Source organism: Schistocerca cancellata, chromosome 7 (assembly GCF_023864275.1).
Source record: "Schistocerca cancellata isolate TAMUIC-IGC-003103 chromosome 7, iqSchCanc2.1, whole genome shotgun sequence".
Taxonomy (NCBI): Eukaryota; Metazoa; Arthropoda; class Insecta; order Orthoptera; family Acrididae; genus Schistocerca; species Schistocerca cancellata.
This window is the reverse complement of record NC_064632.1, coordinates 54,212,341-54,234,679: the sequence shown is the minus strand read 5'-3', so window position 1 is coordinate 54,234,679 and position 22,339 is coordinate 54,212,341.

Here is a 22,339-nt window from a genome sequence, read left to right as displayed (position 1 = left end):
ATGGTAACATTATTCCTATCTTGCCAAAGGTGTTTAATTTCTTTCCATACGTTGTCTTTATTCTGCTCTTGTGCTATGTATTGTAATGACGACGAAATGAAATTTTCAAATGCAACTTGTTGAATGTACATGACGCTGAAATTTGCTTTGCAGAAGTTGGTTGCGATGTCTTGCTGATTGTTGCTGATAGAACGTGATAGTGCGTCTGCTACAATATTTTGTGTGCCGGGAATGTGAACGATTGTGAAATTAAATTCCTGCAAATAAAGTTTCCATCTACTTAATCTGTCGTGTGTAAATTTAGCCGAAAGTAAAAATTGTATCGCTCTATGATCTGTGTAAACGGTAGTGTGTCTTCCATAAAGAAAATCCCTAAATCTGGTAAAAGCCCATACAACACATAATGTTTCAAGTTCGGTAACAGAATAATTTAGTTCAGCAGGTGACAGAATGCGACTAGCAAAAGCGATGTTTATAATTACTGTACAACCATCTTCTTCAATTTCCTGAAAAATGTGTACGCCTAAAGCGGTGTTAGAACTGTCGGTGGCAATGGAAAAATTTCTAGTAAGGTCTGGATGTGATAAAAGTGGTGCATTCAACAAAGCATGTTTCAAATAACATTCTCGTGAACAAGATTCTGCGTGTCAAAATTATTGCTTGCGTTACTGGAATATGCAACCTATACTGTATCTAGTCAAATTCCATCTGACGTGTCATTATTTTCGGGAGGATGCTGTGGCATTTCGACTATTTGTACTGTTCTGTTATTTCTTCCAGACGTATTATGTTCTGGATGATACCTACTGTCTGTTTCATTCATGATAATCTGTTGTTGTGGATGATTCTGCTGCTGATAAGATCAACCGTTATTAAATGTACGCTGAAAATTGTGCTCATTATTTTTACGTCTGTCATGATAGTCATTTCTATACGGCGCATTGCGATAGGAATTGAAATAGTGTGTTCTCTGTACGTACTGATTTCCTTGTTGCTGTGCGTTACTATTTGTTGGAGCTGATGCTATACGTGTACGCGGCGAAACATTAAAGCCTGGTTGACCTTGTGCATTACATTGTTGGTTAGGTATGCTAACCAGTTGGTTTTGTTGCTATTGCGGTGAAAAACGTCTATTGTTACCAAAATGCGTTTGCTGTTACTGATAATTTTACACATACTGATGACTGCAATTTTATCTGTTATTAAAATTACGGCGATAGTTGTCATTTCGGGAGTGTCTAAAGAGAACTGTCACTTTCGGTAAAAATTTGTCTTATCGGGTTTTCTTTACACGTTTCTTAATCCTAGGTAGAGCAATAGTTGAAGAGCCGTTTTGATAGCTATAAAGGATAGTAGAAGAGAAGGCAGCAGTGCAGAAAACTAAAGATGAAACAGCACTACTACGGCTCGGGGCCCTGTGCACGTTACGGCACATATTCATCGAAGCGTAATGAATCCCCTGAGGTTATTACGCGCTACAAATAAATTTTAGCTTTTGCGTTACAGGCAATGCCGGTGAAAATTCAAAAGCAAATTGTTGTATCCATGCTAATTCTAATTTCTGCATTACAGGCAATGGCGGTGAAAGTACAAAAATAAATTGTCGTATCCAGTTCAAAGCGTGTACCTGTGCTCTGTCATTTTTAAATACCTTAGATTTTTTTACGGATAAAAATTGTTTATAATCAACGTTATCGTCTCTGAATGTGTGAACAGGTTCAGAATTGCATAAGAATCTATTTATCTGTGTCTCTTTGGATTCTAAGTCACGTAGTCTCTGTAAATTACTTAACTTATACTGGCTGTGTAAGTGTGACAAATGTTCGGAATGTGCCGTATGCTGTGACGTGTTAGTGACTGAAACATTTTTCAACTCTGTCACTTCTTGCTGTAGAGTTGACAATTTTCTACGTAATGTATTACTGGACGAATCTATCTCACTGATCGTCTGCTGTAAATTTTGGAATTCAGGTGTTTGATTAAACGAAACTGCTGACGTATCGTCTGATTTGGTGTCATTATTACTTTCGACAACGTTAATACGACTGGCCAATTCATCATATTTTTCAGTCAGTATTTTTACCTGATCATCGTTTTTATTATCACAAGCATTAATTTGCTTTTGTATTTTACGTGTGGTTTCGTTCAACTTTTTAACGTCAGCTTTGATGACATCGGAATCCTGTATTAGTTCTAATTGTTCGAGTCTGTCGGTCACTGTCTGAAAGTCTACTGTGTGTGTATCCGTTTTTGATTGAAGATCGGAAATTTCATCACGCAATTCGGTGTTCAACTGTTTGATTGTATTAATTTCATCTGATACAGTAACAATATTGTTGTCTACGTATGTTTTTGCTTTCGCAAACAATTTACGTTTATCTTCCTGTCTCTGTGCGGTAATTGTTTCCATGACTTGTCGCTTTACTTTATTGTATTAATTTCATCTGATACAGTAGCAATATTGTTGTCTACGTATGTTTTTGCTTTCGCAAACAATTTACGTTTATCTTCCTGTCTCTGTGCGGTAATTGTTTCCATGACTTGTCGCTTTACTTTATTCTGTTCCTGTATAAATTTACGGAAACGCGTTTCACTGTTTCGTAGGTGATGATTAAAACGTTCGTCAATTTGGCTGTTCTGTTGGTCGAATTTTGCGTCTACCTTTGCATCCAGTGTGCGCGAAAGTTCTGCTGTCATTAATTTAAACTCGTCGCGTAACTGTGTTGCTTTTTCAGAGCATTGTTTATCGACTGCACTAATTTCGCCTCTAAGTGATTCTGTTGCAGCTGTTTGCATATCCCTTAATTCTTGAGCAACAGATCTAATTTCTTCACTACTTTTCCTAGCACAAGCCTCAATCTCCTCACGTAATTGTTCTTTAGTATCATGACACTGCGCGGCAACGGCTGCAATCTATTCACTAAGCTGTCTCGAATTGTTGTCTAATTTTTCATTAAGGTTGTCTTGTTTTTCATTAATTTCATTAATTTGTTGTTTGAGACTTTCACTAAGTTGTTTGTGATTGTAGTCTTGTTTATCATTCGACTGTTTGAGACTTTCATTCAACTGTTTGGAATTGTTGTCTAATCTTTCATTAAATTGTTTGAAATTTTCATTATGTTGCTTGTTCTGATTGTCGTATTTTATTATTTGATCCAAGCCAAAATTACCTACTGTATTCTCTGTGCTGGGTGATGGTGTATGTGCATTTATCACGTTTTCTGTAACCATTTGGTCATTTTGTGATTCTTGAAAAGGTTTGCCAATCGGATGTGCACTGTTAGTCACTATCTCGGAATCAAATAAATCTGTCCTACTTTGAGTATACTGTTCATTTTCGTTACAAAAATTTGTCTGTTCATTACATAAATTTTGCAAACCGGGTGTGTTAAGGTGGGCAGCGTTCATTGAAACAGAACGTCCTGCGTCATCAATTGTTGTTAAATTAACAGACGACACAATTGAATTTGTTTGCTGATCATTAGGATAGAAATCAACATTAGTGGTCGGTACGCACTGATTGTCTACTATTAGGGGATTATCATCATTACACTGAGTGTCGCAAATACTATCGGTCAAATTATTCGAGTTGGCTATTTCACTCATTGTACATCGCGATGTACTGTTAACAGTTTTTCGCGGCATTTTTCACAAATCAAAATTATTTACAAATGAAACAAAGACAATGCAAAAATGCAACAAACACAAATACAACAAAGAGCAACAAATTGCCGATGATCTGTGAAAGAAAGAGTGACAAATTAGTAAAATGCGTTGCGCCAGATGCAAACTACGTTTAAGTAAATAAGTGCAGATATATGACTACTTCTCAGAAGATTCACAAAGAAATACGATCCTGGCCGGATGTCGCCAAGTGTAACCTCCCCGCAAAGAAAAAAAGTGTCAATGAAAATGAAAAATGAGCCAAGTGTAACCTCGCCACAAAAAATAGTAATTAAATGAATTTTTCTAATATTGTAACCTCAGAACAAAGTTGGCTCCGATTTATAGTCTCTGTGTAATGAATGCATTCACACTTAATATTCCAACAAAAATTCTTTTCTCATTTAATGTCAAGTTCGAAATAGAAAAATTCCTAAACACCAAAATAATAAAAAAGTTTAGTAACCTGATAAATTTTATGAGGACAGCAGCGCTGACCTTCGGCCTTGTATTCTGAATAAAAAAAAAAGCAAAAATTCTTACCTCAATAGAAACCGCAATTATATCTGCTCTCAAGTTGGAATTTTTGACACAGCTTCATGCAATGCTGGCGTATATATATATATTTTTTGATTATTGGAAGGAATGATCATCCATTTGAAATATTCTTTAAATTGAAATGGATGCTTTTCTTTAAAGGAGTTGCTTTATATTATAAAAATTATTATTGGGGCATTTTTTGGAACAAATTAAATTACAATTAACATACATTATTAAATATGCGCAAGGCTGCTTCTTTACCTTCTACAACAATACTCATCCTCCAGAGTCCTGACCAGAGTCGCGAGCAGAGCACACAGCCGACGCATGCCGACTCCCGCAGACTACACCAGACTAGTACTGACTAGCACGGACTGACGACTACAGTCGACTCGCGCGGTCAAGCGCAGACTAGCAACAGCTAACGATAAACTACTCTATGGTCAGAGATTCTGTCATGCCTCGCCCATCACCGGCAATGTGTACGTCTTTCACCAGAACTGACATCATCAAAATGCATAATCGTCATCTGTAGACAACAGACAATCCTCGGGAGCTGATTGAGGTGTCTCATCAGCATTGGTTCAGCATCAGTGCGTGGGCAGGGATTCTTGGCGACCACATACTTGGACTGGTTATTATTCCACAATTCCTCGACGGAGGAACGTATCTGGACTTTCTGAGGAATACTCTGCATGGGCTACTTGAGAAAGTGCATTTGGCAATAAGATAGTTTATGCGTGTTCTGCATGACGAAGCACCACCCCACTTCCGCATTACAGTTCACTGACGCCTCCAGATCATTTTTCCCGCTCGTTGAATAGTACGCAGATGCCCTGTAGCATGGCCTGATCATTACACCACTTAAACCCCCTGGAATTTCACCTCTGGGAGCGTTATGTATGCTGAACCAGTTCCTGATGTGCAGACACTTCAACAGTGCTTTCAGAACACCTATGACGCTATTCCCCCCCCCCCCCCCCCGCCTCGAACCATGGACCTTGCTGTTGGTGGGGAGGCTTGCGTGCCTCAGCGATACAGATAGCCGTAACGTAGGTGCAACCACAACGGAGGGGTATCTGTTGAGAGGCCAGACAAACGTGTGGTTCCTGAAGAGGGGCAGCAGCCTTTTCAGTAGTTGCAGGGGCAACAGTCTGGATGATAGACTGATCTGGCCTTGTAACACTAACCAAAACAGCCTTGCTGTGCTGGTACTGCGAATGGCTGAAAGCAAGGGGAAACTACAGCCGTAATTTTTCCCAAGGGCATGCAGCTTTACTGTATGGTTAAATGATGATGGCGTCCTTTTGGGTAACATATTCCGGAGGTAAAATAGTCCCCTATTCGGATCTCCGGGCGGGGATTACTCAGGAGGACGACGTTATCAGGAGAAAGAAAACTGGCGTTCTACGGATCGGAGCGTGGAATGTCAGATCCCTTAATCGAGCAGGTAGGCTAGAAAATTTAAAAAGGGAAATGGGTAGGTTAAAGTTAGATATAGTAGGAATTAGTGAAGTTCGCTGGCAGGAGGAACAAGACTTTTGGTCAGGCGAATACAGGGTTATAAATACAAAATCAAATAGGGGTAATGCAGGAGTCGGTTTAATAATGAATAAAAAAATAGGAGTGCGGATAAGTACTACAAACAGCATAGTGAACGCATTATTGTGGCCAAGATAGATACGAAGCCCATGCCTACCACTGTAGTACAAGTTTATATGCCAACTAGCTGTGCAGATGACGAAGAAATTGAAGAAATGTGTGATGGTATAAAAGAAATTATTCAGATAGTGAAGGGAGACGAAAATTTAATTGCCATGGGTGACTGGAATTCGGTAGTAGGGAAAGGGAGAGAAGGAAACGTAATAGGTAAATATGGATTGGGGCTAAGAAATGAAAGAGGTAGCCGCCTGGTTGAATTCTGCACAAAGCACAACTTAATCATAGCTAACACTTGCTTGAAGAATCATAAAAGAAGGTTGTATACATGGAAGAAGCCTGGAGATACTGATAGGTTTCAGATAGATTATATAATGGTAAGACAGAGATTTAGGAACCAGGTTTTAAATTGTACGACATTTCCAGGGGCAGATGTGGACTCTGACCACAAGCTATTGGTTATGAACTGTAGATTAAAACTGAAGAAACTGCAAAAGGTGGGAATTTGAGGAGATGGGACCTGGATAAACTGACTAAACCGGACTTTGTACAGAGTTTCAGGGAGAGCATATGGGAACAACTGACAGGAATGGGGGAAAGAAATACAGTAGAAGAAGAATTTGTAACTTTGAGAGATGAAGTAGTGAAGGCAGCAGAGGCACTAGTAGGTAAAAAGACGAGGGCTAGTAGAAATCATTGGGTAACAGAAGAAACGTTGAAATTAATTGATGAAAGGAGAAAGTACACTCCTGGAAATGGAAAAAAGAACACATTGCCACCGGTGTGTCAGAATCACCATACTTGCTCCGGACACTGCGAGAGGGCTGTACAAGCAATGATCACACGCACGGCACAGCGGACACACCAGGAACCGCGGTGTTGGCCGTCGAATGGCGCTAGCTGCGCAGCATTTGTGCACCGCCGCCGTCAGTGTCAGCCAGTTTGCCGTGGCATACGGAGCTCCATCGCAGTCTTTAACACTGGTAGCATGCCGCGACAGCGTGGACGTGAACCGTATGTGCAGTTGACGGACTTTGAGCGACGGCGTATAGTGGGCATGCGGGAGGCCGGGTGGACGTACCGCCGAATTGCTCAACACGTGGGGCGTGAGGTCTCCACAGTACATCGATGTTGTCGCCAGTGGTCGGCGGAAGGTGCACGTGCCCGTCGACCTGGGACCGGACCCCAGCGACGCACGGATGCACGCCAAGACCGTAGGATCCTACGCAGTGCCGTAGGGGACCGCACCGCCACTTCCCAGCAAATTAGGGACACTGTTGCTCCTGGGGTATCGGCGAGGACCATTCGCAACCGTCTCCATGAAGCTGGGCTACGGTCCCGCACACCGTTAGGCCGTCTTCCGCTCACGCCCCAACATCGTGCAGCCCGCCTCCAGTGGTGTCGCGACAGGCGTGAATGGAGGGACGAATGGAGACGTGTCGTCTTCAGCGATGAGAGTCGCTTCTGCCTTGGTGCCAATGATGGTCGTATGCGTGTTTGGCGCCGTGCAGGTGAGCGCCACAATCAGGACTGCATACGACCGAGGCACACAAGGCCAACACCCGGCATCATGGTGTGGGGAGCGATCTCCTACACTGGCCGTACACCACTGGTGATCGTCGAGGGGACACTGAATAGTGCACGGTACATCCAAACCGTCATCGAACCCATCGTTCTACCATTCCTAGACCGGCAAGGGAACTTGCTGTTCCAACAGGACAATGCACGTCCGCATGTATCCCGTGCCACCCAACGTGCTCTAGAAGGTGTAAGTCAACTACCCTGGCCAGCAAGATCTCCGGATCTGTCCCCCATTGAGCATGTTTGGGACTGGATGAAGCGTCGTCTCACGCGGTCTGCACGTCCAGCACGAACGCTGGTCCAACTGAGGCGCCAGGTGGAAATGGCATGGCAAGCCGTTCCACAGGACTACATCCAGCATCTCTACGATCGTCTCCATGGGAGAATAGCAGCCTGCATTGCTGCGAAAGGTGGATATACACTGTACTAGTGGCGACATTGTGCATGCTCTGTTGCCTGTGTCTATGTGCCTGTGGTTCTGTCAGTGTGATCATGTGATGTATCTGACCCCAGGAATGTGTCAATAAAGTTTCCCCTTCCTGGGACAATGAATTCACGGTGTTCTTATTTCAATTTCCAGGAGTGTATATAAATGCAGTAAATGAAGCAGGCAAAAAGGAATACAAACGTATCAAAAATGAGATCTACAGGAAGTGCAAAATGGCTAAGCAGAGATGGCTAGAGGACAAATGTAAGGATGTGGAGGCTTATCTCACTAGGGGTAAGATATATACTGCCTACAGGAAAATTAAAGAGACCTTTGGGGAAAAGACATCCACTTGTATGAATATCAAATGCTCAGATGGAAACTCAGTTCTAAGCAAAGATGGGAAAGCAGAAAGGTGGAAGGAGTATATAGAATGTCTATACAAGGGCGATGTACTTGAGGACGATATTATGGAAATGGAAGAGGATGTAGATGAAGATTAAATGGGAGATACGATACTGCGTGAAGAGTTTGACAGAGCTAAAGACCTAAATCGAAACAAGGCCCCAGGAGTAGACAACATCCCATTAGAGCTACTGACGGCCTTGGGAGAGCCAGTCCTGACAAAAATCTACCATCTGGTGAGCAAAATGTATGAGACAGGCGAAATACCCTCAGACTTCAAGAAGAATATAATAATTCCAATCCAAAAGAAAGCAGGTGTTGACAGATGTGAAAATTATCGAACAATCAGTTTAATAAGTCACGGATGCAAAATACTAACGCGAATTCTTTACAGACGAATGGAAAAACTAGTAGAAGCCGACCTTGGGGAAGATCAGTTTGGATTCCGTCGAAATATTGGAGCACATGAGGCAATACTGACCCTACGACTTATCTTAGAAGCTAGATTAAGGAAAGGCAAACCTACGTTTCTAGTATTTGTAGACTTAGAGAAAGCTTTTGACAATGTTGACTGGAATAATTTCTTTCAAATTCTGAAGGTGGCAGTGGTAAAATACAGGTGGCCAAAGGCTATTTACAATTTTCATAGAAACCAGATGGCAGTTATAAGAGTCGAGGTGCATGAAAGGGAAGCAGTGGTTGGGAAGGTTCAAATGGTTCAAATGGCTCTGAGCACTATGGGACTCAACTGCTGAGGTCATTAGTCCCCTAGAACTTAGAACTAGTTAAACCTAACTAACCTAAGAACATCACGAACATCCATGCCTGAGGCAGGATTCGAACCTGCGACTGTGGCGGTCTTGCGGTTCCAGACTGCAGCGCCTTTAACCGCACGGCCACTTCGGCTGGCTAGGTTGGGAAGGGAGTGAGACAAGGTTGTAGTCTGTCCCCAATGTATATTGAGCAAGCAGTGAAGGAAACAAAAGAAAAAAAATCGGGGTAAGTATTAAAATCCATGGAGAAGAAATAACAACTTTGAGGTTCACGGATGACACTGTAATTCTGTCAGAGACAGCAAAGGACTTGGAAGAGCAGTTGAACGGAATGGACAGTATCTTGAAAGGAAGATATAAGGTGAACATCAACAAAAGCAAAACGAGAATAATGGAATGTAGTCGAATTAAGTCGGGTGAGGCTGAGGGAATTATATTAGGAAATGAGACACTTAAAGTAGTAAAGGAGTCTTGCTATTTGGGGAGCAAAATTGTGAGGTGTCAGCCAAATCCAACACCTTCCATGAAAACCCTGACATGATAAGCAAATCCGGCGGTATGTCACATAGCTCTGAATAAATCCTGACATTAAATTAACCAAAGTAATACGATCAACGAGTGAGCAAATGGAATACCACAGACTAACACAAGAATGCCTAAATGCATGTCATACCTTCCCACCGTGAAACAGACGCAGTTCCGAGGGAATAAACGAGAACAGAAGTCGAGAGCAGAACCGTGTTAAGCTAGAAGGCCCTATGATAAGGGACGGACACCCACATCTCTAGCCAACCACCAGGACCACCCCCCAGCCCATGTTAAAAGATAGAGCCCTCCAGAAGAACAGTATAGATCTTATAATAACACTAAAAGGGCCACACCAGCTGCAAGTTTTAGCGTGAGACTTTTTCGCGTCTCTGTTACGTTGCAAACGTTAAAAACATTGCCCCACCACGAAAAGTATAACGTTTGTCATTGGATGGACAGAATTTTTGTAGGCGGAGCTTAAGGTTAACATTGAGACCCTGATTGGTCAGATGAAAACACAGCCAGATAGTTTTTTTTTTAAACCAACTTCGGTAAATTGTAGTAAGGAGAAGTTAGGGGAGAGTTGCTTCCGAGACGGGGAGGTGCATGGAGCTGTGCCGTCCGCCGCCCCCTGACGAACACCGACAAGGTAATTAACACACGCAATGCCGCATTTTTGTGCACATAAGGCTTCACTCAGAACTGCAGAAGTCTCATCTGTTACATCCCATATTTACGTAATACTAGTGTCGATTTTGATAGTTTTCTCTTTTGTGAAACTTAATTTAAACCTAGATTATAGATGTGATATGGCATAGGTCATCCTTCAATCCATTGTAGAACTTTGAAACCCACTCAGGGAATATTTGTTCACATTTTTGTGTAACGCAGTTGGTTTTTATCATCCTGTATTAAAATATTTCCTTTTATCAATAGTGCAATTTATAAACAATGTTTTGTGAGTAGAATAAAATTTCCAGTGTAAACTTAACTGCTTTTTCGACGTTATTTTACCAGCTAACTAAAAATAGGGAAGCCTTGAACCCCTTCCACTAAATTTAGTTAGTATTAAGATTCTTTTACAGGGGGTGCAGTGGAGCTGACGCTGAAATCATTAAGTATTTGGTTATATCATCGCTAGTCTCACTGAACTCTTCTGAACTCTGCATGTAATGTGTGGTCTGGCGTCTCCTTACCAACAACAGGTTCCAGGTTCAAACAAGTCAATTCCCTAAAAAACACGCTCAGAGCGTCGTTGCGCGAAAGTGGTAGGGATACACGACTTAGAACAAACAGACACCATGCAGAACGTTAGAAAATAACTGTAGACTGGCCTTGGCAAGGAAAGTCTTTCTGAAGAAGAGAAATTTGTTAACATCGAGTATAGATTTAAGTGTCAGGAAGTCGTTTCTGAAAGTATTTGTATGGAGCGTAGCCATGTACGGAAGTGAATCATGGACGATAACTAGTTTGGACAAGAATAGAATAGAAGCTTTCGAAATGTGGTGCTACAGAAGAATGCTGAAGATTAGATGGGTAGATCATATAGCTAATGAGAAGGTATTGGATTGGCTCTGAGCACTATGGGACTCAACTTCTGAGGTCATTAGTCCCCTAGAACTTAGAACTACTTACACCTCACTAACCTAAGGACATCACACACATCCAAGCCCGAGGCAGGATTCGAACCTGCGACCGTAGCGGTCTCGCGGTTCCAGACTGCAGCACCTAGAACCACACGGCCACTTCGGCCGGCGAGGAGGTGGGGAATAGGTTTGGGAAGAAGAGAAGTTTGTGGCACAACTTGACTAGAAGAAGGAATCGTTTGGTAGGACATGTTCTGAGGCATCAAGGAATCACCAATTTAGGATTGGAGGGCAGCGTGAAGGGTAAAAATCGTAGAGGGAGGCCAAGAGATGAATACTCTAAACAGATTCAGAAGGATGTAGGTTGCAGTAGGTACTGGGAGATGAAGAAGGTTGTACAGGTTACAGTAGCATGGAGAGCGACATCAAACCAGTCTCAGGACTGAAGACCACAACAACAACAACAATATGACGCTATTCGGAGATAGGCTGGATGCGACGCGTGGACGCGTACAGCGCATCCCATGGAGGCCACTTCGAAAACCTATTGTTGAACACCTTAATTACCAGACACATTTTCATAGGACCTTTTTTCCTCCATTTCGTCAACAATCCGTCCCTGCAGTTCGTCGATATTAGTAATGTTCGCTCTGTATATGTGTATTTATGTAAGTGTTTTTGTATTGCCATTGTAACCTGAAGACAGGTTTGTACCTCGAAACACGTTGCTTCATTAAATATACCAACTGCAAAATCCTCCTGTGTGTGTGTGTGTGTGTGTGTGAGAGAGAGAGAGTGAGTGAGTGCGAATATAAGTCTCTCACCCACTGTTTCCTTTTTCCCCATTGACACTTTGTCCTGCGTATCTCTCCCACTGTCAATCTCTCAATGGCTTTCTCTTACTCTTCCTTACCACCGACTCCTTCTTTGTCACTTTCACTGTCTCTTTGTCCCACTGCCATTGTTTTTGTCCCATTCTTTCTCTCTCTCATTGCCACTGTCTCTTTATTCCTCGCTTGCAGTCTTCTGTCTTTCTCTTCAACTACCATTGTCTCCTCTACACAGGTGTCCTTGATTGGGCTTTTGACTTTAGATGTGGTTACAGGACGTGGGAGAAAGTGGGCAAAGTTTTTCGTCTTAAAGTTCGCTGGTCTGGAGGGGGAGAGGCGGGGGTCCAGACATCCCATGTGAATTTATGATCTTCACTCATCATTGTTCTTCATTCCCACTTTCTCCGCCCTGTTGAGCTCCCACTGCTATTATCTCCATCCATCTCTCTTTCTGTCACTCACTCGACATCACCTCTCTTTCTGGCACCCTCTACTCTCTCTTCCTCCGTACTGTCTCTCTGTTACTCCCTTCCAGCACAGAAAAGCGTGAATGCGTTCGTTTGCCAAAGTTTTGCGGGAGGAAGGCGGAATGAAGAATCTTTTAAAGAGGAGCATATTTGCCTTTTTTGCATAATGACAGGAGGATTTCTCAACTGGTTCCCTCCTTTTCCCTGTTGCAGCAGGGTGTGTTGCTCAAATAAACGAATTCAGGAGGTCAGTGAAGTTTTGACGGTTTGTTTATATACTTGCACACATTTGTATACTTTGACACAAACAACATCAAATACGTGCGCATAATATAAGGCTAACTCAAAATCGTCTCCCAGCCAAGGCATGTTCATTTTACGCAACTTAACATAAAATTGCACATATTTTTAGACTAACCTACAGTGTGGCAATTACGAAGAATTGCATATGGCAGAATAATTTTCGGAAGGTGGTTCATGGTGTGGGTTCCTGTAGTCATGTCCTAGTTCATGAACCACGGGCAACGTATGAGTGGCCAAGTAAGTGGTCCCGACAGTCGGGATACCAGTTACTTTGGAATAAGGCTGGGCATCTCGGACATATTCTGAGTCGTGGTCACCTTTGTGCTCATACGGCAAAGACTACCAAATCCACCGGTTACTCCCTCAGCCGTTAGGGGTAAAACCCAATGGGACTCGGGGCAAGTAAGGCTAGCAACCTGCTTCCCTGGTACTTTAAATATGATGCTGGCAACAATCAGAGCAAAATGCCTCGGACCTTTGGAGGTGACGGAGTCCCACCTCTAATTGACAAACCAGGGACTCCTAAGATTCGACTTGGCAAACAAATGTTAATGAGATGGGGAGCTATTAATATCAATGGGGGCTACTCTGGGAAGAAGGTAGAGCTGGCAGTGGCTGCAAGTAAGATGGGGCTGGACATTTTAGCTGTTAGTGACATTCGGGTAAGGGGTGAGAAAGAAGAGGAAGTGGGAGAATACAAGGTCTACCTGTCAGGAGTCAAAGCAGGAATAGCACAATGGGGTGTAGGGCTTTACATCAAGAAAGAAATGGAACCCAGCGTAGTTGCAATAAGGTATGTAAACGAACGACTGATGTGGATAGATTTGACAGTGTCTAGCAAGAAAATTGGGATTGTGTCAGTATATTCGCATTGTGAAGGGACAGATCAAGATAAGATGGATAGTTTTTATGAGGCACTCAGTGATGTAGATGTTAGAGTAAAGGACAAGGACAGTGTTTTGCTCATGGGTGATTTTAACGCCAGGATTGGAAATCGAACAGAAGGGTATGAAAAGGTTATGGGTAAATTTGGAGAGGATATGGAGGCCAACAGGAACGGGAAACAACTCTTGGATTTCTGTGCCAGTATGGGCTTAGTAATCACAAACTCCTTTTTTAAACATAAGAACATTCATCGGTATACTTGGGAAGGCAGGGGAACGAGATCTGTCATTGACTATATAATAACAGATCAGGAATTCAGGAAGGCTGTGAGGGACACACGTGTATTCAGGGGATTCTTTGACGACACTGATCATTATTTAATCTGCAATGAAATTGGGATTGTGAGGCCGAAAGTGCAGGAGGTCAGGTCCATATGTAGGAGGATAAGAGTGGAGAAACTTCAGGATAAGGAAATCAGGCACAAGTACATAACAGCGATCTCAGAAAGGTACCAGTTGGTTGAATGTAGTCAATTACAGTCATTGGAAAAGGAATGGACAAGGTACAGGGACACAGTACTAGAAGTGGCTAAAGAATGTCTTGGAGCAGTAGTGTGTAAAAGTAGGATGAAGCAAAGAGCTTGGTGGAATGATACAGTCAAGGCAGCCTGAAAAGGAAAAAGAAGGCTTATCAAAAATGGCTACATACCAGAACCCAGGTAGACAGAGAAAGTTATGTTGAAGAAAGAAACAAAGCGAAACAGATAATTGCAGCATCCAAGAAGAAATCGTGGGAAGACTTTGGAAACAGGTTGGAGACTATGGGTCAAGCTGCTGGAAAACCATTCTGGAGTGTAATTAGCAGTCTTCGAAAGGGAGGTAAGAAGGAAATGACAAGTATTTTGGACAGGTCAGGAAAACTGCTGGTGAATCCTGTGGATGCCTTGGGCAGATGGAGGGAATATTTTGAAGAGTTGCTCAATGTAGGTGAAAATGCGATCAGTAATGTTTCAGATTTCGAGTTAGAATGGGATAGGAATGATGATGGAAATAGGATCACATTTGAGTAAGTGGAAAAAATGGTCAATAGATTGCAGTGCAATAAAGCGGCTGGGGTGGATGAAATTAAGTCGGAACTCATCAAATACAGTGGAATGTCAGGTCTTAAATGGCTACACAGGATAATTGAAATGGCCAGAGAGTCGGGACAGGTTCCATCAGACTGGACAAAAGCAGTAATCACACCAATCTTTAAACATGGAAACAGAAAAGATTGTAACAACTACAGAGGTATCTCTTTAATCAGCGTTGTGGGTAAAATCTTCTCAGGTATTGTTGAAAGGAAACTGCGAGTATTAGTTGAGGACCAATTGGATGAAAATCAGTGTGGGTTTAGGCCTCTTAGAGGTTGTCAGGACCAGATCTTTAGCTTACGACAAATAATGGAGAAGTGTTATGAGTGGAACAGGGAATTGTATCTATGCTTTATAGATCTAGAAAAGGCATATGACCGGGTTCCTAGGAGGAAGTTATTGTCTGTTCTACAAGATTATGGAATAGGAGGCAAACTGTTGCAAGCAATTAAAGGTCTTTACATGGATAGTCAGGCAGCAGTTAGAGTTGACGGTAAATTGAGTTCATGGTTCAGAATAGTTTCAGGGGTAAGACAAGGCTGCAACTTGTCTCCACTGTTGTTCATATTATTTATGGATCATATGTTGAACACAATAGACTGGCTGGGTGAGATTAAGATATGTGAACACAAAAAAAGCAGTCTTGCATATGCGGATGACTTAGTTGTGATGGCAGATTCGATTGAAAGTTTGCAAAGTAATATTTCAGAGCTAGATCAGAAATGTAAGGACTATGGTATGAAGATTAGCATCGCCAAAACGAAAGTAATGTCAGTGGGAAAGAAATATAAACGGATTGAGTGCCAAATAGGAGGAACAAAGTTAGAACAGGTGGACGGTTTCAAGTACTTAGGATGCATATTCTCACAGGATGGCAACATAGTGAAAGAACTGGAAGCGAGGTGTAGCAAAGCTAATGTAGTGAGCGCTCAGCTACGATCTACTCTCTTCTGCAAGAAGGAAGTCAGTACCAAGACTAAGTTATCTGTGCACCGTTCAATCTTTCGACCAACTTTGTTGTATGGGAGCGAAAGTTGGGTGGATTCAGGTTACCTTATCAACAAGGTTGAGGTTACGGATATGAAAGTAGCTAGGATGATTGCAGGTAGTAGTAGATGGGAACAATGGCAAGAGGGTGTCCACAATGAGGACATCAAAGAAAAACTGGGAATGAACTCTATAGATGTAGCAGTCAGGGCGAACAGGCTTAGATGGTGGGGTCATGTTACACGCATGGGAGAAGCAAGGTTACCCAAGAGACTCATGGATTCAGCAGTAGAGGGTAGGAGGAGTCGGGGCAGACCGTGGAGAAGGTACCTGAATTCGGTTAAGAATGATTTTGAAGTAATAGGTTTAACATCAGAAGAGGCACCAATGTTAGCACTGAATAGGGGATCATGGAGGAACTGTATAAGGGGGGGCTATGCTCCAGACTGAACGCTGAATGGCATAATCAGTCTTAAATGATGATGATGATGTTGATGATGAGGTGCTTACCGCCCGGTAGCATTATCGAATAATTTGTAGGTCAAGAGAGCTCGTGCAGGCGTGAAACACCTGTTGTGAAGAGACAGCGCGTCACAAGATTTTATTGCTGAAGAAAAAAAGGAGATTAAAAACATAGTTTGGTGACCTCAGAATCCATGTGACGAGGGCAGAACCATTTGCATATGTTCATTACATCACGTAAAATTATATTCACTCCTTCGACCTGATATTAGTACACATTTTGCGGGCGTCAGTATGGTCAGTTCGAACCTCTAGATCTCGGTAGCGGATTATGATACCGAAAAAAGTTTCGAAGATCCCCGAGAACGTGATCTTAAAAAAATACGGTAAAAATTTCGACAGTTTACTCTGAGTATAATTTACAGATAATTTATAGAAGTGGCCGTACCCATAATTGTGAATTTTGGTACCCAAAAATCATGATTTTTCGCGGTTTTCACATGAACCGCCCATGAAATATGGTGCTTTGATAAGACCCTGAGGGACGTCCTAGACCATACCTTGCTCAGAGGAATCAACCGATTTGCTCAATTTTTCCTAGGCTGGAGGAAGTGCGTAATGTTATATTTTCACCTGTACTATAGGATAGCGACAATGTCTCCGTTCTTCTGATGGGCATTCCAATGTTCGCTTAGTTAAGAGCTATCCAAAACGTTTGACCCAATACTTCTGCGATCGGTAGAACCCGGCATATGATCCCTAAAAATCGCATTTTCGAGTGCCTCTTTTTGGAACGCATTGGTACAGTGCAATGTCGTGCATGGGCCGATTTTTGGCTGTTCAACAATATTTTGTGACTAGTAGTGGTCTCCGATAAACTTTTTCACATCTTTGAAACAATCATAATGAATAAACAGTCATTATGGCTTTAAAGGGTGCTGAACAGATCGTCAAAACTACAAATAGAACCACCAGAACTTACAACAATAAAAAAATAAGGTCGAAGGAATTAGTAGATTTTTGCTCCAACGAAACTGTCTATCGAGAGAGTAACCCAGTAATTAATGTGATTGCCAGAAATCAATATCTTGCAACTTGTGATGACAAAACTGGAAAAGCAGATGGGTGATAATGTTTCCGAGAAATCTAGCAACATTTCAAAGCAGTTGAACGCGAGGCAAAATTAACATCCTTCTTACGGCTTTCCAATTTTCAGGAGAAATACACAGAAATGCCTTAGAAAATTCATACGAATGAGTAAATCGCGACTAGAGAGAATCAGAAGGTACTGTGCGCACTACGGGAGCCAAGCAGTACAAACTTCAAAGAAGAAATGTGTGTGGAACGACTCAACTGGTCCAATGTGACCAACAAAAATATTTAAATCATGAATAGACGATACTGGACAAGCGACAGACAACGATAGCAGCATCGCAATAGCAGTGGCAGGTTTCCCCAGTGTATAACTTCCGTCTTTAGAATGAAATTTTCTCGTTACAGCCGAGTGTGCGCTGATATGAAACTTCCTGGCAGATTGAAACTGTGTGCCGGACCGAGACTCGAACTCGGGACCTTTGCCTTTCGCGGGCAAGTGCTCTACCGCTCTAGAGTGAAAATTTCATTCTGGAAACATCCCCCAGGCTGTGGCTAAGCCATGTCTCCGCAGTATCCTTTCTTCCAGGAGTGCTAGTTCTGCGAGGTTCGCAGGAGAGCTTCTGTGAAGTTTGGAAGGTAGGAGACGAGGTACTGGCGGAATTAAAGCTTTGAGTTGTGCTTGGGTACCTCAGTTGGTAGAGCACTTGCACGCGAAAGGCAAAGGTCCCGAGTTCGAGTCTCGGTCCGGCACACAGTTTTAATCTGCCAGGAAGTCTCAACTTCCATCTTCTTTTATAAGTGGAATAAGTTTTGGGCCTTTTGGCGCGTAACAGGAAGTCACTTGAGACATGTATGTCCCGGAAAGAGTCATCCCAAGTAACGACCTAACAATAAACTGTCAGTGGCTATCTATCGCCGAAGAAGTATCTCAATTTCGACTGGCTAAATGTGACACCTTGGTGTGGGAAATGCGCGACCTAAACTTTTGCAAGGTTCACCGAAGTCAGTAAGGGTTTTGGCGCACCGTCGCTTTTAAGCTCAAATCCTAATACAATTAAATATTCCTAAACCATTCTATCAGCAGAACTAAATTAACGAAATAAAATATATAACAAATAAATAATTAAAATTAGAATCAAATTGTTGAATGAAATCCAGTGGGATAATAATGTGGACTAAACCAGATTGCTTAAAGTTCGAGCAAATGTTTATTTTAGAAATACGCAGGCAAATACATGTGAATGGTGTCCTTACACAGATAAAATTGATAAATCGGTTGAACAATAGTTAAACCAGTAGTGCAACAAATAGTTTCGCAACGCAGGCATAGAACATTTACAGAGAGTAGCATGCCCAAATTAAATACATAATGCCATCCAATATTCACGAGAAACAGTAGGGAAATCTTAAAGTTCGTCGGCGCGAAATATCACTAACAATATCAGCAAGAGCTAAAGTTTATTAATCACCAATGTTATTGCGATAAACATCCAACCAGTCCGTTACAGAAAAATGCAGAGAAAATACACAGCTATCTTAAACTGAATAACGATAAAGTTAGCGCGGCCACAAAAGCAACAATCACTGAAAACCACGCGAAAAGTTTGTAAATCCTGACAGAATTCGAAGTCCAAAACTCACTCTCATTAACTGTTCTAAGTCCCGAAATCTTTCTAAGTGTGCAGCTAGCGATAACCACAAATTTACTATAGTCTGACTAAAATTACTTGGTAGTTGACGTCTGTCACTTGCCTCTACAGTGTTGCCACATCGACTGCCGCTCACCACTAGCTATAGTCTGATTTAAAGAAGTTGTCACTTGACGTTTGCGCTGCGAAGTTGCGGCGTTGTCACGTCAAGCACTGGCTGGAGGCAGCCGCCTCAGCGCATCGCTACCCCCCGCCGATAGAAAACCGTTTTAAAGCCTGTATCTTCTACAAATAGTAAGTAAAAAATTTCAAACCCACATATGATGTATATCTCTACAATGTCTCTCAATCTGTCAAATATCTATTCTTAATTTTAATTAGGACAAGAGTTACGTTATTTTGTTTGAAACCATTTAAATTCTCGATTTCGCAAACAGCTTCTAACTTATCACGTCATTACTGAAAAACTATTGGTGTCACAGCAAAATAATTTTTTCCATTCATTACCAAAATAATGCACTCGGCGAAGAATCCTTAAAAGTTTTCGTAGTGCATTACGTTTCCTGTATATGAATTTCTGAAAACAGCGTTTTTAAGCAACCCTAACAGTACTGAACTCGAAACAAGTATGACGTTTAAAATCTCTATCTCCTATAAATATTATGTAAATATTTTGAAATTTACGTACAGTATCGGTCTCAGTGGTATCTATAAGCATCTCAAATATCTTTTCTTAATTTTAATTAGGGCCGTTGTTACATTAACTATTGAAGTGTGAGAAATTTTCGCTTCCGTAAAAGTTTTCTTCTTTAGATTGAAAATCTCGAAAATTCTTACACACATTGAATAACATCTTGGTGTTTATACAAAATGAAATAGAATTAAAATTCAGTCTAACTTACAGTAAGGAGATGACGAGAGCTGGCCAAACAGTATTTCTTAGTCTCACAACAAGAATAAGAATTAATCGAAATAAATTCACAAACACAATATTTAATGGCAGTAAGTACAGTACACACTAATCAGACAATGCGAAAACACCGCTTAATTCGGAGTCGGAGTCAGAGTCAGTGGAACTATCCGTGGCTCTGAGCACTATGGGACTTAACATCGATGGTCATCAGTCCCGAACTATCCGTGTCGCTGCTCGTATTGACAGATATAATCAAGTCTTCGACACTTTGTTATAAGATACCTTCATTGTTCCAGTCGTCCTGTATCACTCCTTCTGCCAGTTTTCCGATGTCATAATTTCAACTGCCTCCATCAAAAGGCGTTCCACTTCGGTTAATGTGAATTTCTTATTTTCTGCAGCAATATGCCGTTTAACCTGATCCCAAAACAGCTCTATTGCGTTGAAATGGCAATGGTAAGGAGGCAATCTGAGCACTTTATGCCCGCAATCTTTTGCTACTTCATCCACAATGTAAATCGAGTTCTTTGGCTTGTGTTGCGATACAAGTTCTAATAATTCTGCCCTTGTCAAATTACTGTCGAACTGTACCTTATGTTTCTGTAACCAGCTAACAATGTCGTTTTCCCTCGTCGCCTTTGTGGGTGCTTTATCTTGTATTACTGAGTGATAAAGAGCGTTATCCATAACAATGATAGAGTTTTTTGTTAAGTTCTGGAGCACACAGTCTTCAAACCATTTCACAAAAGTATTGTGGTTCATCTCTTCGTGGTAGTCGGAGGTCTTATTTGAACTGAATAGCAGCAGACAATTTGGAATGAAACCTTTTGAATTTCCGGCATGTACTACAATTATCCTTTTCCCTCTGCCGATCGGAGCTGCCATACTACCGGTGATGGTATCGTCTGTCCAGCCTTTGTTTAAACTGTGTCCTGCATTCACCCACGTTTCATCAAGCCAAACGGTATCATCAAAATTTGTCCCCACTAATTCTCTAAGAAAGCGGCATCGCCAGGCTGCAATATCTTAGCATTCTATTAGTAACTTTCTGCCAGAGATGGATTTATAGCGGAATACTAACATTTTCACGAGTCGTAACAAAGACGATTTACTACCCTGGAACAGGTCAGCCGCTGTGAGGGTAGCATGTAGTTTTTTGAGTGTTGGATACTACTTCCTGGAATAAAATGCGTATATTTGACGACGAATGGCATCTTCCCGAAAGGGTCAAGTTTTGTGACCCTCTTCTCTAGTCGCCTCTTTTTCCCAGGTGTCTCCAATTTAGATGATTCACTTGAGCCTTTTTTCCTGAATTTCTCCTTGCAGGTTCTTATTACTGATCGTTCGTTAACTTGCAGAGCAGCTGTAGTTCGCTCCACCACCTTATCCAACGCCATGTCCGCCACTTTTTGGAGGTTTCCGAGGAGTGTGTAGCCTCGGCCTCCCTCTCTTGCGACTGCTTTCATCAGACATCGTAAACACGAGAAGCTATAAGTCACTCAAATCTCTCACCCGCACGTCTACAACGGCTCGCTAAGGACTGGCTGTCACAATGCCTCAGTCAGCTCAGCAGAGCGAAGTGGCAACGCAGTGGCAGCCGACAGCGCCGGCTACCACTGGCTTATTGGTAGCGGGAGCCCTGCAGCCCGTTGCCTGTCAAGTGACAACTACTTTAAATCAGACTATAGCAGCAACACACAAACATCGCAGGTCACTTTACAGGTGCCGTTAACCTGATTAGCAGTTAATGTGTTACGTAGAGCAATGTTGGAAGCAGCTGCAGCGAGGTATGACGGAAATGCGAGATGCTCTGTAGACAGCTAATTTTAATGACTGCAGTGCGGCAGACGACGTGTTTTCTATCCTGAAATTTAAACTGAAGACCCACCCCAACCACAACTTGTACAATGTATCCGAGAAAATGGCGATCTGCTATATGCGACAGAACTAAAATCACAGTCGCTTTGTTCATGGCTATTAAAATCAACCTCTACGAGCAAATTAAAGACAAAAATTTCAATTTCAACGCTAAAAGAAAACATCAATTTCTCGCTTTCATTGGTTACCTGAAACCATCCTCACACTAGCTACGCGAACTGCCGCGTTACCAATCGATGAGCAGTCCTGGTTGACACTTGGCTGTGATTATAGGTGACACGGGCAGATTCCAAACAAAAAAGAATGATAGGAGGAAAAATAAGAGCAAAGAAGAAAGTCGATAAGATTATGAAAAAGACGCGGCAAAGTACTCGAGATAAAAAATTATATTTAAACCACTTAATTGGATAAAAATAACAACGAAAGTCTTGTGATCAGATCTAGAAATAATAAAAGGAAGGTTTCGCCGCATTTGACGAAATTCGACCCTGCTACCTTGTACAGGGGAGGTTAATACGCCACCCACTGCGCTAGGGCACTATACCGCAATAGTCTGTTGTATTTATAACACTGGTG